At 47.0% G+C, this 14,916-nt stretch overlaps 1 pseudogene; it reads left to right on the top strand.

Annotated features, from left to right (window-relative positions):
* The window catches only part of LOC110297964 (inositol polyphosphate multikinase-like), a 28,933-nt pseudogene extending 18,283 nt beyond the window's left edge, over nt 1–10,650 (top strand).
* The last annotated feature ends 4,266 nt before the right edge of the window (nt 10,651–14,916 follow it).

Raw genomic sequence — 14,916 nt, 5'->3', positions numbered from 1 at the left:
GTACAACCACTCTGGAAATCAATCTGGCGGTTTCTCCAAAAATTGGACATAGTTATTACCTGAGGACCCAGCTATACCATTCCTAGGCATATACCCAAAAGATTCTTCAACATATAGCAAGGACACATGCTTCACCATGTTCATAGCAGCCTTATTTATAATAACCAGAAGCTGGAAAGAACCCACATGTCCTTCAACAGAGGAATGGATACAGAGAATGTGATATATTTACCCAATGGAATACTACTCGGCTATTAAAAATGATGAATTCATTAAATTCTTAGGCAAATGGATGGAGCTAGAAAATACCATCCTGAGTGAGGTAACCCAATCACAAAAGAACACACATGGTATGCACTCACTGATAAGTGGATATTAGCCCCAAAGCTCTGAATATCCAAGATACAAGTCACAGACCACATGAAGCTCAAGATGAAGGAAGACCAAAGTGTGGGTGCTTCGGTGCTTCTTAGAAAGGGGAACAAAATACTCACAGGAGCAAATATGGAGATAAAATATAGAGCAGAGACTGAAGGAAAGGCCATCCAGAGACCGTCCCACCTGGGGATTCATCCTGTGTACAGTCGCCAAAAAAAACGATACTACTGTGGATGCCAAGAAATGTTTGCCGAAAGGATCCTGATATGGATGTCTCCTGAGAGACTCTGCCAGAGCCTGACAAATATGGAGGGGGATGCTTGCAGCCAATCATTGGACTGAGTATTGGGGGGTCCCCAGTGGAGGAGTTAGAAAAAGGACTGAAGGAGCTGAAGGGATTTGCAACTCCATAGAAAAAACAACAATATCAACCAACCAGACTCCCCCATAGCTCCCAGGGACTAAGCCACTAACTATGAAGTACACATGGCTCCAAGCTTCATATGTAGCAGAGGATGGCCTTGTCAGGCATCAATGGAAGGAGAGGTCCTTGGTCCTATGAAAGCTCAATGCCCCAGTGTAGGGAAAATGAAGGTGGGGAGGTGGGAGTGAGTAGGTGGGTGGAGGAACATCCTCATAGAAGCAGGGGGAGGGGGGATGGGAGGGGGGTTTCTGCGAGTTGGGATAACATTTGAAATGTAAATAAAGAAAATATCCAATAATAATAATAATAGTAATAGAGGTTTCTGGTGCCTCAAGAACTGTGTTCAGAGGGCAAATGAACAAGTATTTCAGCAAAGTCAGGATTAAAAACTTTCTTTGAGCAGCATGTTGTAAATGAGATGGTGAAATAATCCATTATTTGGAAATATGACACAGAAATATGAAAATATACCTTTTGGGGGAGTGTTAAGTTTCGACAATTAAAAATATACCATGAAAGCAGTTATTTCTTTTTGTTTTTGAAGACAGGGTCTTGCTGTGCAGCCTCAGCTGGTCTGGAACTTCCCTGAGGACTGACCAGCAGGCCAGGGACATGCTGTGACACTCTATTCTATGGGAGCATTTGCTCCCATACCTGGTCTGATCAAAGTTTGAAGTGGATGCAATTTAGTTTCAATCAACAATATCCACCATGTGCCTCATGAGTACTAAGAATCTACATTAAAAAAAAATTTTTTTTTATCAAAACCCTCCAAACCTAGTATAAGAGCTCAAAAAGGACTATGCTCCTTCTGCTAGCCTGAATCATTCTGAGAACAGCCGCAACCAGATGTTCCCCTAGCTTACATATCTTTAAAAAACAAAACAAAAACAGCAAAAACAAAAAAAAAAAACCTCTGAAAAGTAGTTTCCTGTGTCCTTCAGAAAATACAGATTTCCAAAATGTCACCCCAGTAAACAACCACTGACATGCGATATGGGTGTAGCAGTCAAGTTATGTGACAGCTTGCTACAAGTCCGGTTGTTTGCCCCTTCAAGTGTTTCTAACTGGCAACAGTGAAGTCATGCCATTCTGGTTCCCCTTTTTTAAGATTTGACTTTCCCTGTGCTCCAGTTCATTGACATCAATAGGCAATCCTAAAATACGAAATGAAGAGTTTATGAGCAAATTTATTATGTGCAGTTCTGAGTAGTCTAATGAAATTTTGTGTTGCCCTCCATGTCTTCTAGGCTGTCACTCACCACTTTGACCCTCCTACTAGTAGTCCCTTAGAGCTGTGTCCTGTCCTTCAGGCCCATAGTCATTATAATAAGCTATTGTGGCGGCTTATTGCTTGAGTTCAGGTAACTATCATGTAAATGATAACCTGGAGGTCTCAGACCAACGATATTGACATTGTTACAATCATTGTTAATCTCTTATTGTGCCTAATTCCAAGCTAGAGTTTATTGTATGTATAAGAAATACACAGTTAACCTTAGGTGTGATGTGTTTCCATTTTCAGGCATCACTGGGAATCTTGGAACATGTTTGAGCAGATACGGGGAGCCTATCCCACCAGCACACAAGGGACTCACGTCTCTGTGTCAGAAGTCAGAAGCATATATGAATGGCTATCAAACTCACATTTACCCTCGGTAGACATTCTTCTGTGATAACAGACAGGGGCTGTGTACCTTGTTGGTAAAGTGGAGATTTCCCACTACATTGGTAGAGGGCTCGGAATTGGTTGCATTTAGCACATTTCAAAGCATGTCTAACTATTGACACTCAATATAAGCAACCTGACTTGATGGTATTTCCAAAAGACTCTTCTTGGGCTATGATGCCAAATCCTGGTTTCCAGTGTATAACATCTGCCAAGATGGCCCTGATTAAATTTAACCAAGAAATGGCATTTATCAAAACTTTAAAAATTCAAGATTACAAAAGTGTGAAACAAAACTATGTCAAAAGTATATGATTTAAACCACAAAGGCTTCGGACTGGACGGCACCTCTCCTTTATTCTCTCCCCAAATTACTTTCTATCCAGGTCTAATATAAAAAGCTTTAGTTCATCAACAAAGATTAATTTTTATGGCCATGAGAAATTTATAATTTGATAAGTGACCTTCAACAGATTATTTTTTTTTCTTTTGGCTGAAGGCTGGTACTCAACAGTGCTTCTAGAAGCCAGGCATAAGAGGTATGGTGAGAAGGACATCTAGAAAAGAAGTCTGGAGGTTGTGGTTGGGGTCTGCCACAAGGGAACACATGTCAGTATGGCTTGGTGTATTTAGGCTTCTAACCATCCCAGCTGCATCCTACAAACATTTAAGGAAGTGATGAACAGGGCCAATTGAGATAATTTGCATGATCCCAGCCCCAAGGGCGGGAATAAGGTTAGTGTTTTCTAGATGCATCCTATGTATCACTTAACAAGTGCTACTTATGAGTTAGAGGTTGACGAATATTTCTGTTTCTAGAATAGTCGTCCAGCGGAAAGTATCCTTTCCAACTCTAAAAATAGAGTGCTCCATGAGGTACGGTATAAAAACTCATACAAGTTTGGTTAGATTTGGTATGATAAGCCCTTAGTGAAAATATCAGGGCTAACCTGAAGATCACCATATGGTGACCATATTCTCCAAGCAGGTATCATGGCCCCAAACACATACAGAAGGAATAAATACAGTTGGCTCCACATTTGGAATATTGTGAGAAGCTAATTTCTTCTCTTCCCTTAATCAAGCCTCTCCTCTTAGTTACGCAGCAGCGTACTGTGGAAGTACTGTGGAGAATATTCCAGAACCTTGTCTGACCTGCCTTCAAGTCACCTGAAAGCCAAACCAGTTCCATGAATGCTAGGTGAGCCTACTAGCCCAGGATTAGGGATTTAACGGGAAAAGATCTGACTTCTAGCTGCCAGTGATACACCTTGGCTTTTTGGCGTGGGTGGATCAAATTAAGACACAGAGCAACACGTGAAGATGTGCTCTGTGAAAGGAACTCCAGAGTGAACTGGGGTGTGAGAATGGGTGATACTCTGTACAGGGTGTGGTGCAGGGAGAAAGCAGCTCCTGGCCCAGCCATACAGGGGTGCATCTTGGATCTGCTCTGGCAGTGGTTGTGGAGTACTCCCTGGTTTTGTCCCTCAGGGAGTGCCAACCTATCTTTTTAATGAAAGGAGACCAGGGCCTGACCAGTGCTAAACAGTGCCACCATGTGGCAGAGATAAAGGCCCAACACGGGGAGATGATGAGGGTCCAACTCTCTACTGGACATTTATAACTCAGTCCTCACCAAGAGGAGCCCAACCAAAGCGAGGCTTGTTTGAATCAAGCTCCTGGCAGTCAAACTTTGTGGTCAAATGAGGGACTTCTTAAGGACTCTCCCTGGAGAAGGTGTGTTCAGCACAAAGCCAGAGCTGTGCCCAAGATGCATCTTTGTGCATCCTGAAAAGTGGGTGCTTGCTTGTAGGGCCAGAATTGACCTGGGGCCAAAGTCCATTTAGAGTTAGCCTACAAGTAAGCTTGACTGTTTTCAGTTGAAAGCACAAGGAAGGGGTAAGTTTGCCAACTGGACACAACATGGGATGCGACTCTTTGGAAGGGCTTAACTCACCTCCTACTTTGGGCTCACACCCAGTGGAAAGGGTCTCCGAGAAGACCTCAAGCCAGAAGTAAAATGTGTGTGTGTAGCATTACCACTTCTGGAAGTTTCTACCCACCCTGGGCCAAGACACACATTCCTGGCTGGATTCACACTGTTTCCATGTCTTCTTTGTCCTCCTTTCTCCTCCTTTGATGGGGAGGACGTGTTCAGGTGGATGGGGAGGAAGGGAGAAGAGGCCTCCCTGAGCCTTGGGTGTGTTAGGTTAAGCAAGAGAACGGTTGCCATGGCTTATGAAGGTCTCCCAATGATATGGGTCTGTATCTGGGATGGGAGTTGGGTGAGAAGGGCAAAGAGAAAAAGCTTAGGAGATTGACACCCTCCAGGGGACCCTGGGTGAGGGCCAGCACCAACAAATGGACACCTCTGACACCTCCCCTCACATCTTCCCCTGGTTCTCACAGGGTGGCATGTCTTACCACTTACATTGTTGGGAAGTGTTGCTTACATGAAGTTGGAGCCAACATCCATCATAAAGCAACATGTGCTGTCAATTCCCTGAATATAGTTCCCAAGTACTTCAAATCCATTGAACAAGTGATTGATAGAGGTATATGTGAAGAAATCAGTGCAAGCCAGAAGGGTGTGATGTGTTAGGGTTTGGATCTAAAGTGTCCCTTCAAAGCCATGTGTAGGCAATGGTGACCGACTGATGGGCTTTGGGTTCTGGTTCAGTGGGTTACTCCACTGAGAGGCTCATAAGATGGTGGGCTGATGAGAGGTGAAGGGAACTTGGATGGCAGTGTGAGTAGAAAGGCCCTGGAGTGCACGCCCTGGGATACTATCTACCGAGTAACTCTGCTCTACCACACACATTGTGTGCCATAATGTTCTGCCTCAACACAAGCCCACAGTGATGGGGCCAAGTGACTATGAATCAAAGCCTTGGAAACCATGAGACAATTAAACCTCTTTTCCTTTAAGTGATTTTTCTCAGGCATTTTGTCACAGCAGTGGAAAGCTAACATAGGGCAGGGCCGAGTTGAGTCAGGAGATTATTTTACTCTCCCTGTTGAATTTGGGAATAGATGCAAGTGGCTATCAGTTTATGCTGATGAGGGAAGAGAGGCACGGGCTTGGACCTGGTTTTACACCAGGAGGGAATATACCCCATACTTTAGGCTGTTGCCTTTGTACTTGTCTTTTCCGACTGCACTGTGCATTGCTGGTACCATATATTCATTAGAAGCACCAAGCCAATGCTTAGGAGATAGAAAGGACCAAGTATGTGCCCTCGGCCCCATTCAGGATGTTGGAGCTGGACTGCACTGGAACTTGGCACTGAAGACATGGGACAAATGGTACAAGAAGAAAAAGCTGACGGGGTTTCAGATGGTGGCTCGCTCACTAGAGCTGTCATCTGCAGCCCACCCTGTCCAAAGATCACAATTTTTAGATCCTAGGAAACTGCGACCTGCAGGGGTCTGAGCCTTTCAGAGACCAGGTCCAGGCAACATCTATGACCCCAGCATCCATCAATTATCCAGCCTATGGTGGCTTCCAGACCCTTAGTGGAACAAAGTGAAATTTCAGCAGAGAAATTCCAAGCTGAAGGGAGTTGAGTCATGGTCTGTGACTTGAGGATGGCTGTCAAGACTAAGCCACCTCTACTTACTTGGGATTTAGTACCAGGAGAGGAGAAGGAAATGCTCGGACTCGGGAAGCCAATTCTCTGATGCCTAAAGAGAAGGGAGGGACGTTGAGTGTGGATGGTGTGCAGACAGTAGATAAGCGAATCAATCCATCCTTGGCTAGGGCTTCAGCTACATGGTGAAGAGTCATACAGAGAACCTTTCTGGGTCCTATTTTCAAAGACTGGCAAGCCCCTCATTGCAATGTGGTATTCACCTCTCCCATCCCGGAAGACCTGGATGTCACCTTTGACCCTAACACCACTGCTATTCAACCAATTATAGCAAGCCCTTCTCTTCGGCCTGGCAATTTTTAAGTCAACATCTGACCTCAGCCTCCAGGTTCAACCCTTCCAGGCCTTTCCATGGGCCTGACACTCCATTCTTCCCTGGAACCACTTAGTACCTATTAACTCCTTCCTCATAAAGTCTCCAAATAGCTTCCCATTGCCCACAGATTAAAGTCCAAACTCTGTAACTTGGTGTGAGGGCTGCATCTCTTTTCTCATGCTCTGGGCCTCCTATCTTTCTCCACAGCCACCTTCCATTCCCTGTCTGGAAGTGTCTGCAGTTGTTTCTGAGCCCTTCCCGTGCATTCTTATCTCCAGTGACTCCCTTCCTAACCTCACAAGCCCGGTCTGTTTCCTCCCTTGCAAGCTTGCCTGCCTCTGTAACCCTTCTCTCCAAAGACACTGTAAATTCCCTGTGGGCATGGATTGTGTTTTATGGGCCTAGAGCCTGCAGCTTGCCGGAGTTTGTAGGTTTCTGAGAGTCTCCTGTGACCTTCAAGCATAGACCTTGGGGTGGTGGTGATCCTAACAATCAAGGCACACTCCACACAAAGGTCACCTCTGGACTGGGAAAGACCTGGCTGACAGGACGCTTGCATAGACATGCAAAGATAGGGAAGAAGATAGTGGAGGAGTGGCCTGGCCTTTGAGTTCTGGATGGAGCATGGGAACTTCTGTACCCAAAGATCAAGGAATACCAGAGTGAGTATCCCAGCCCCAGAGTGGCCTGAGTCACAGTCACTATATCAACTTCAGTTTTAAGGATATCCTGAATGGCCAGAGCTGAGAAGAGGGCAGGTTTATACATGACAAGTACATTTAAGCAGAGTGACTGTCACAGCTAATACAGGAACATCCATTCTCCAGGGCAGGACAGAGAGGGAAGAAAGCAGATGTATGCATAGGCACTTGGACAGCTTAGGGAAACTGGAGGCAGAGGCACCCTGTCCTCTCCTGTTCTCCTCACTGCTGCAGATGGCAGCAGGTGCCTGGGCAGACCAGAACACGTACAGGCTTCACTGTGTAAAGTGATGGCTAGTGGCTGTAATTAACTCCCATCTCTTGCTGGATCCTCAAGGCCAAGGGTGGTCCCTCTTGCCCAAAAGAGTTTTCTGGGTGGAAAAGAATGTCATCTATGATCCGAAAGGTGGGTCGGTCCTCTGCATGTCTGAGAACGAAGAGCAAAGGCTATACCAGTATCTGCTTGGGCTGTGGTGCTAGTCAGCCCTCGTCAGAGAAAAGCGCTAGCTCTAAACAGGAACAGAGGGGGTGACTTTCCCTTTGTCCTCCACACACTGACTTTCCCCTGCCTATCCACTCTCTTCCCACCAGAACTGCTGTGAGTACCCTGTGCTCAGACCCCAGTCTCCTTATAATTTCTGTCAATGGGAAGAGATGGATGGGGAGGATAGGGACCAAGAAGGAAAGAAGACAGCCATGGTGAGAGAGGATGCAGCCCGTGGCTTCTGTGAGGCTTTGTTGGGGGACCAAGAATCCCCTGCAAGCCAGAGCATCCATTCCACAGGCCTTGAAGTAGACAGGCCTCTTGGGTCATTTCTGGTTTGGAACTTTCTCCATTTCCCTTGGAGAATTAAAAGGCTGCCTGGAGTGCAGGGCTCAACAAAGCACATCGCCTGTCTCATACAGCAGTGTTGTTTATACTGTAGGGCATGAACCATTAGTGGGTTGTGAAATCAATTTAGTGGTTTACAGCCAGCACTGGTGAAGGAGGACAAAGACTTCGGTATGACAAAGAGCTTTAAGAATGCCTCCCCAACTTCCCGACAAGCCGATTACCTATCTGTGTGTGCCCTTATATAGGTGCATATATTGGACCAAGAGCCTTCGTGTAAGTCCACATGTTTTTTGTTTTAAAAGACTAACTTGAAGTCACTCCTCTTTCAGAAGCCGACACTAGTGGCTCTGGGCACGTCTTTCATCTTGAGCGCCCATTTTTCTTTCTCCTATGCTTAGAACCTGTATTCATTTTTTCCCCCTTAAGTTGACTTTGCTTTAAAATGGAAAAAAAAAAATTCAGCCAGAGTAAGATGTTGTCCTCTGAACCCAGCTGGTTTGGGAGGAGGGAACAGGAACAAGTGCCACGGGTGAAGTCAGGAGTGAGTGACAGGGTCTGTTTTAGTCTCATAGACCCAAATAGATGGTGGGTCCTTCCTAGAATCAGGTGACCACCTTCAATCTGGCCTGTGTGATTCAGGGAGTCGCCTCAGAGTACTCTGTCTACATTCTGTGGCTCTGCTTTGCTTTGAGGGTGGGGTGGGGTGGGGTGCTGAGTGGTATCTGCTAGCATTGGAGATGTATAGGCTGGAAAAAAAGGGAGCCCAGGGGAATCAGAGAATGGTGAAGCCAATAGTTAGCAAATGCCTGCGGCCTCCTGGGACATACTGGTTGCCGAACTGGGGGCTGGGCTCTAGACAGCAGGTGAACTGGAAAGATTGAACAGCCCCTAGGAAATCACCTGGAGAAGCCAGAGGTTTGAGGCCTCCCAGCAGGATAAAGTTAAAGTGCCCAAGAAAAAGGCCATTACAGACAACCCAAGGGACTGGGGGTGGGGGTGGGGAACCTCCTCCACCCCCCGGAACTATTCTGTGATCAAAGCTGCGGCCTCTAAGCTACGAGCCGTTTCTGAGAAAGAGAAAACAGGGCAGGAACAAGTGCCACGGGTGAAGTCAGGAGTGAGTGACAGGGTCTGTTTTAGTCTCATAGACCCAAATAGATGGTGGGTCCTTCCTAGAATCAGGTGACCACCTTCAATCTGGCCTGTGTGATTCAGGGAGCCACCTCAGAGTACTCTGTCTACATTCTGTGGCTCTGCTTTGCTTTGAGGGTGGGGTGGGGTGGGGTGGGGTGCTGAGTATCATCTGCTAGCATGACCATGCGATTTGTTGCAGGGACGTACTACAAATCCTAAGGCTAGCGTGAAGCAGGTCAGTGAGAGCCAATGTAGTTGTGTTGTGGACTGTTGTGCACTGGGGAGCCCTGTGGTGAAAGCAATTGCCTGTGGGTAGGATAGCTCACAGGCACTTCTGAGTCAGGTAGAGATATAACACAAAGAGGGGACAAGCTCCACTAAGGTTACTGAGTACCTTAAACACTGATTTGAATATTGCCTGTCTGTCATATGTTCACTTTAGCCAGAAGCCTGACTTTAGCAAAGGTACAGAATTGTGTTTATAAGTTATGGGGGACACTCGGGGGCGAGGGGACTTTTTCAAAGATGCATCTGGGCTTAGGGCAGCGTTTGATTACAACTGAATTTGTTTGGACTCTTCAGCAGAAGCTCCAAGTACAGAAATGCATATCAGAGTTCCCTGTTCTTCACTTCTTTCACAAGAAAGGCCCTTTCTCCAATTCCCTCTACCCGTGTCTCCCCCAGGACCTTCTGCTACCTGCTCCGGGACTACAGTCTCCCTGGCATTCAATACACAAAAAGGGCAGAAAAATGAACCAGACAAAGAGAAGGTACACATGCTTGGGTTTTTTGTTCCCATGGCTAAGTTGACAGTCTTGGATACTTCCAAGACTTGGGCTTTATTTAGTTCTGTCCCACTTGGGAGATACGAAGTGATCCCGAGGAAGGGGCTTCGTCGCTCGGCTCACGCTGCAGCAAGAACAGCTTCGGCATTCTCATTACTCAGGTCTCTTCCCCATGAACATGGGGGGAGCACCCGTCTCCACTGGTCAGCATTGTACCCCAAGTTGGGAAATACGAGACTGGTGGACACCTGAGCTCTTGGCCTCTAGCATGTTCTGTGTTGTCAGGAGAAGACAAACACAGAATGGAAGAGAGAATGATAATGGCTAGGGTGAGGTCACACAGAAACACCTGCAAGTTTTGCATTTCTTGTTTTTGCTTTTAGAGTGGGGAGAACTTTTGCAACTTAAACTTCTGGCTGCGTGGGGAGAAATGTAGAGGCCTTTGGAGAAATTACACCCCACCACCCCATGCTTCTATGTTCACTGTGGCCTTTAGTTGACTAAGCTACTTCATATGCCCCCCCGCCCCCCGCCCACGAGAGGGCAGGGATTATTGAGCTGGAGAAATGAAGTAACTGACTCAGAATCCATACCATCAACATAGTTGCTTTGTATAAAAACACAGATGTTTGAGAAAAACCCAAAGGTTTGAGACGACACTGTTGTCATTCTGACAGAACATCCTGAATGACAACCTGTCCCCCATGAATCCCAGTCAATGGTTTGGCATCCTTAAATTCTGTGATGAGGTGCCCTAACCACAGAATAATAGTATTTCAAATGGACCACAGTAACATCTGTTAGCTCCTACATTATCCAGTCATGTGGACCTGTTGCAGGAACTGCCAGATGTTTACTTTAGCCTGGAGGCAAAGCGAACCTCCTGGGATACTGTAGCTTGAACGAAGACTGTTCCACAAACTCTTGCATCTAGTATACCATCAGCATATACATAGTGGAACAGGCATTTGGCCATGGAAGTCTCTTCACATCCAGTCTTGTTTTTGCCCAGCTCCTTTGAACCCAACATTGCTATTTTTTTTCTGATAAAAAAAATACAGGCTTGGCATGAACATCTTGATTTATAGTATTCACTTATAATTCAGCTCCAGAGATAGCTATTATCCCTGTCTGTTGGCTTATAAAAGAGTTGGTTTGTGTAATGGATGGCAAACCAGATTTGCCTCTGAGTCCAGTAGATAGCAGTGGGTTCATCTCTTTCTGTTTTTTGACCCCTTCTTCCTTGCAGGCCCCGGGGACCAGGTGAATAGTTGTCTGTGTCTTCCCTCCGTCACTTCCTCTCAAATGCACACCTGCCCTTTGCCTAGGACTGTGGATTCTGCCGTCTTGGAGCTTTGCTGTGTGACAGTTTTTCAACTGCCATTGGAATGTTGTGAAAATTCTCAGCAGTTGGCACCCCGGTTCTATAGCTGGGTGGAATCTCAGATCCCAAGGGTTGTAGTCCAGATCATAGTGGGGTCCCAGCAGTTGGATCACTGGAAAGGCTCAGTCCACTTAATGACAATTCCCATTACAGATTTCAGGGTGGTCACTGCCTTATCAAAAGTCTTGCTAAAAAACCCTCTGATACGGGAATCCTAGTGTGTTGGGTAGTGGAGGTCTGTGGTATTGGGACTTTGGCCTTGACACAGCCCTTCCCCCGCCCCTTCTCCTGTTTGCTAAGGTTTGCTATGGCTCACATACTTCCAGGCAGACAGCTGCAGAGAAGGGGCTGGGCTGGGGGGGGGGGGCGGTGTTTCAGTGTCAGGTTTAATAGACGTGTTGTCTTTTGCCCAGCAACGACATGTGCCCCACCTCTAGGGAGCTGGTCAATGACAGATCTTGGCAGCCTGGCAGGGTGGGCTGCTGGCTTCTTAGTCTTAGTGCTTTGCTCCTGTGCACTGGGGTGGGGAGCATCCTAGGGAGGGCTGGAGAAGAGGCTGCCACGCACGCACGGCCTTAAACACCCTTAGGAGCCTCTGCAGTTCCATCTACCCTGTATCAAGGCCTGCAGAGGTCATCTGAGAGACAGAGGCCTTTCTTTTTAAATAGCACACATAAAAAGACAGTGGCTTCGTAAGGCCTCATTTGGAGATTGAATTTTTGAAAAAGCCTTTGGCTCAAGGCACTCTGGGAATGAGGTTCAGGACTCAGGGCTCACCTGTGCTAGCCACCCCCTCGCATGTCAGTCCTGGGCACTTTTGGAGGGGGTCTCCTGCCAGAGACTCGCCTCCTTTCTCCCCTGGTAGATCAAGGCCTTACAGATTCTTTGGCAAGTTTTGTGGAATAGCTAGATGTCTTTGCTGCCTTGGGCTGAACTGAATGCAAAGGAGAACACAGGGGTAGCTGCCTTCAAAGTACCCCTATCTTCACAATTACAACAGGAGCAAAGACACTTCGACAAAAACTTTCCACTCAGGCCTGCAGATGTGCTCAGACCTAAAAAGAGTTGCAGCTGTAGGGCTATAGCTTAGCATAGGCTTCCTATTCTGGTGATAACTGCTACTGGTACATGGCCTAGGCCAAGCCTCAGTCTAAGAGTGTAGGCTACCATGACTGTCTGCTTAGAACGGCTGTGTCCCTTCCCCTAGCCCAGAGAGTTGATTTGGAAGAAAAGCCCAGGTTCAGTTTCACTTCAGTTGAAATGATCACTCTACCCTGGCTATGACAGAATGACAGAGGGCTATCTATGCTGGGCCTGTGCCCATCCTTAGCCAGATCCTGGAGAAGAAAGGACACAGCCGGGCCAGGGGCTGGGGAGAAAGGACTCATCGGCTACGCTGGAGAGCCTGGCTCTCAGGCTTAGGCACAGAGATGGGAGTGAGCAGATGCGGCAGAACCTAGGAAACAAGGGAAGGGATGTTCACAGAGGAAACTAGGACGGGAGGGAATGGGGTTGCTTCGCTCTGGATTTTATCCCGTAGACTCTGGTGAGCAGCTGGGCAGATGGAAGGGTCATGCCAGATGCAACAGATGCAATTCATTGGCCCTAGTCTATAGGAGACAGATCTCAGTGAGGTCAGGATTGGGGACAAAAGAAGGAAGGCTTTGACAGTGGAGTAGGGCAAGAAGAAAAGCCTCAAGAAGTGCACATGCAGAGGGAGGTGAGGAGAGATAAGATGGCCATTATCTAAAAAAATTTTTTTTTTTAAATTAAAATTAAAAATGGAGTTGGCAGGTGAGTTTTGGTGGAACTCTACATCCAGGGGCCTCTTTAACAAGAGGGCAAGGGCAAGGGCAGATTCCAGGGACATGAGTGTGGAGGAGGCAATTGAGGCACAAGACCAGAAGCAGAAGGAAGTGGGGAGGTGGGTAGCTTCTTGGGAATCCAGAAGAGCATGGTCCTACGTAAGAGAACTAATTCTTCACATGCCTCAGAAGGGCGAAGTACCCTCTCTCTCCTGCCAGAGGCTTAATGAGCTCTTTGTCTCCCAATATACGTAGCAGTGTGTGTCTCACACACCGTGGTTGCTAAATTAATGTCTGAACACAGATGTAAGGGAGAGCACGTGGTAAGAGGGTGGCCCGAGAGAACCCTAGTGGATTTGGCAATGTTGGAATGGGATAGATGGGATGTTGGATGGGTTTTGGGGAAAAGAACTGCTGGTGGGAGGGAGAGAGGGAGGAAGAGGGCAGGACTTGGGGCGGAGCCCCAGTGTCTGTCGTGGGGGCAGAAGGGAGGCAGTCTTCCTCTGCTTCTCATGGAAGTTTACCCAAGACAGGAAGGGAAAACACACAGCCAAAACCTTGAGGTCGGAGCACATTTAAGGGATGAAAATTGATGCTTATTATTGACTGTCTCATCTCTGTTCAAATTTTGCATGTTCCTGTAGGGAAGTGTTTATGAGAGATTGCCTGTAATTTCAGCCATGGTGCTGGCCGGCTGCATCGCTCATATCCTGGGATGCATGTAGCCCTTGGGTGGCATGTTGGACACACATCTTGTACTGTTAAGCTTTAATTTCTTTCCAGGCCTTTGTTCCTTTCCTCAACATAAAACATTGGTGTCATCGGAAGGAATGGCATCACTAAGAACTGTAATCTACAACAGTATCTTTCTCGCTTAATAATTTCTTGAAAACGTTTCTGTATTCAACATCCCTTAAATATTACCCCATCTCCTTTAAACCTAAGATCCAATCAAGTGGTTCAAAATGCAATAGCTTCCAGAGACCACTCTGGGGAAGGCGCCCTTTCTGCCCCTGCTTCTGAATCACTAGGCTTCCTTTCCAGGCTGTAACTTTTTAGAAGAGAAAGTTCTAGTGTGTTAAGTAATCAAGAAATGACTAAAAAAACCGACCTGCCATGTTGCCTATGTAGAGACACTAGGGCCTCATTTTCTATTGTCTGTGAGACTTCCACAGTTCTCCTTGTGGCCAAATCGTGCATGCCCACCTTGTTTTCTCCAAAGACGTTTCTAGGTAGAAACGTCTTTCTAGGGTAGAAGGACAAAGCACGTTCCTGGAAGCGGTGTTCCTGGAAATGAAAACTTCCAAGGTCATATTTTCTTTCTGAGGAAGTTTATCAAACAGATGGTGCGCTCTGAGCGACGAAGATGGTGCGCTCCGAGCGACGAGCACAGCGGCTCATACCCTGATTCTGCCCTCCGCCTGTCAAAAGTCACTCCCTCTAATGGTGCCCACCTTAGTTGGAGGGGACGGGGAAGGGAGATGCCAGCAAGCATCTCTAATCCTCACCAGTGAGCTGTCTTTTAGATGATGTGAGTGGCATTTTTGGTGGTGGTGAGGGAGGCGGGGGGGATGGGAAATTGTAAGTGCTGACTCCCCTGGCACTGCTCCCCTGGGAGCTCGTGGACGATGACAGTGCCATGGCTAGAGGTGGCTATGCCACCAGGAAACACAAAACTAGGGGACAAGGCTTTTTTTTTCCCTCATTAATTTATTCACTTTACTTTCCAAACATAGCCCCCCCTCACATAACTCCGGCCCTACTCCCTACTCTCCTCTTTCTCCTCTGAGAAGGGGGAAACACCACCCCCGTCCCCGCAACCCCCATGCAACCAG

Source organism: Mus caroli, unplaced genomic scaffold, assembly GCF_978045245.1.
Source record: "Mus caroli unplaced genomic scaffold, Mus_caroli_1 scaffold_8, whole genome shotgun sequence".
Classification (NCBI taxonomy): domain Eukaryota; kingdom Metazoa; phylum Chordata; class Mammalia; order Rodentia; family Muridae; genus Mus; species Mus caroli.
This window is presented reverse-complemented; position numbering and strand designations above follow the sequence as displayed.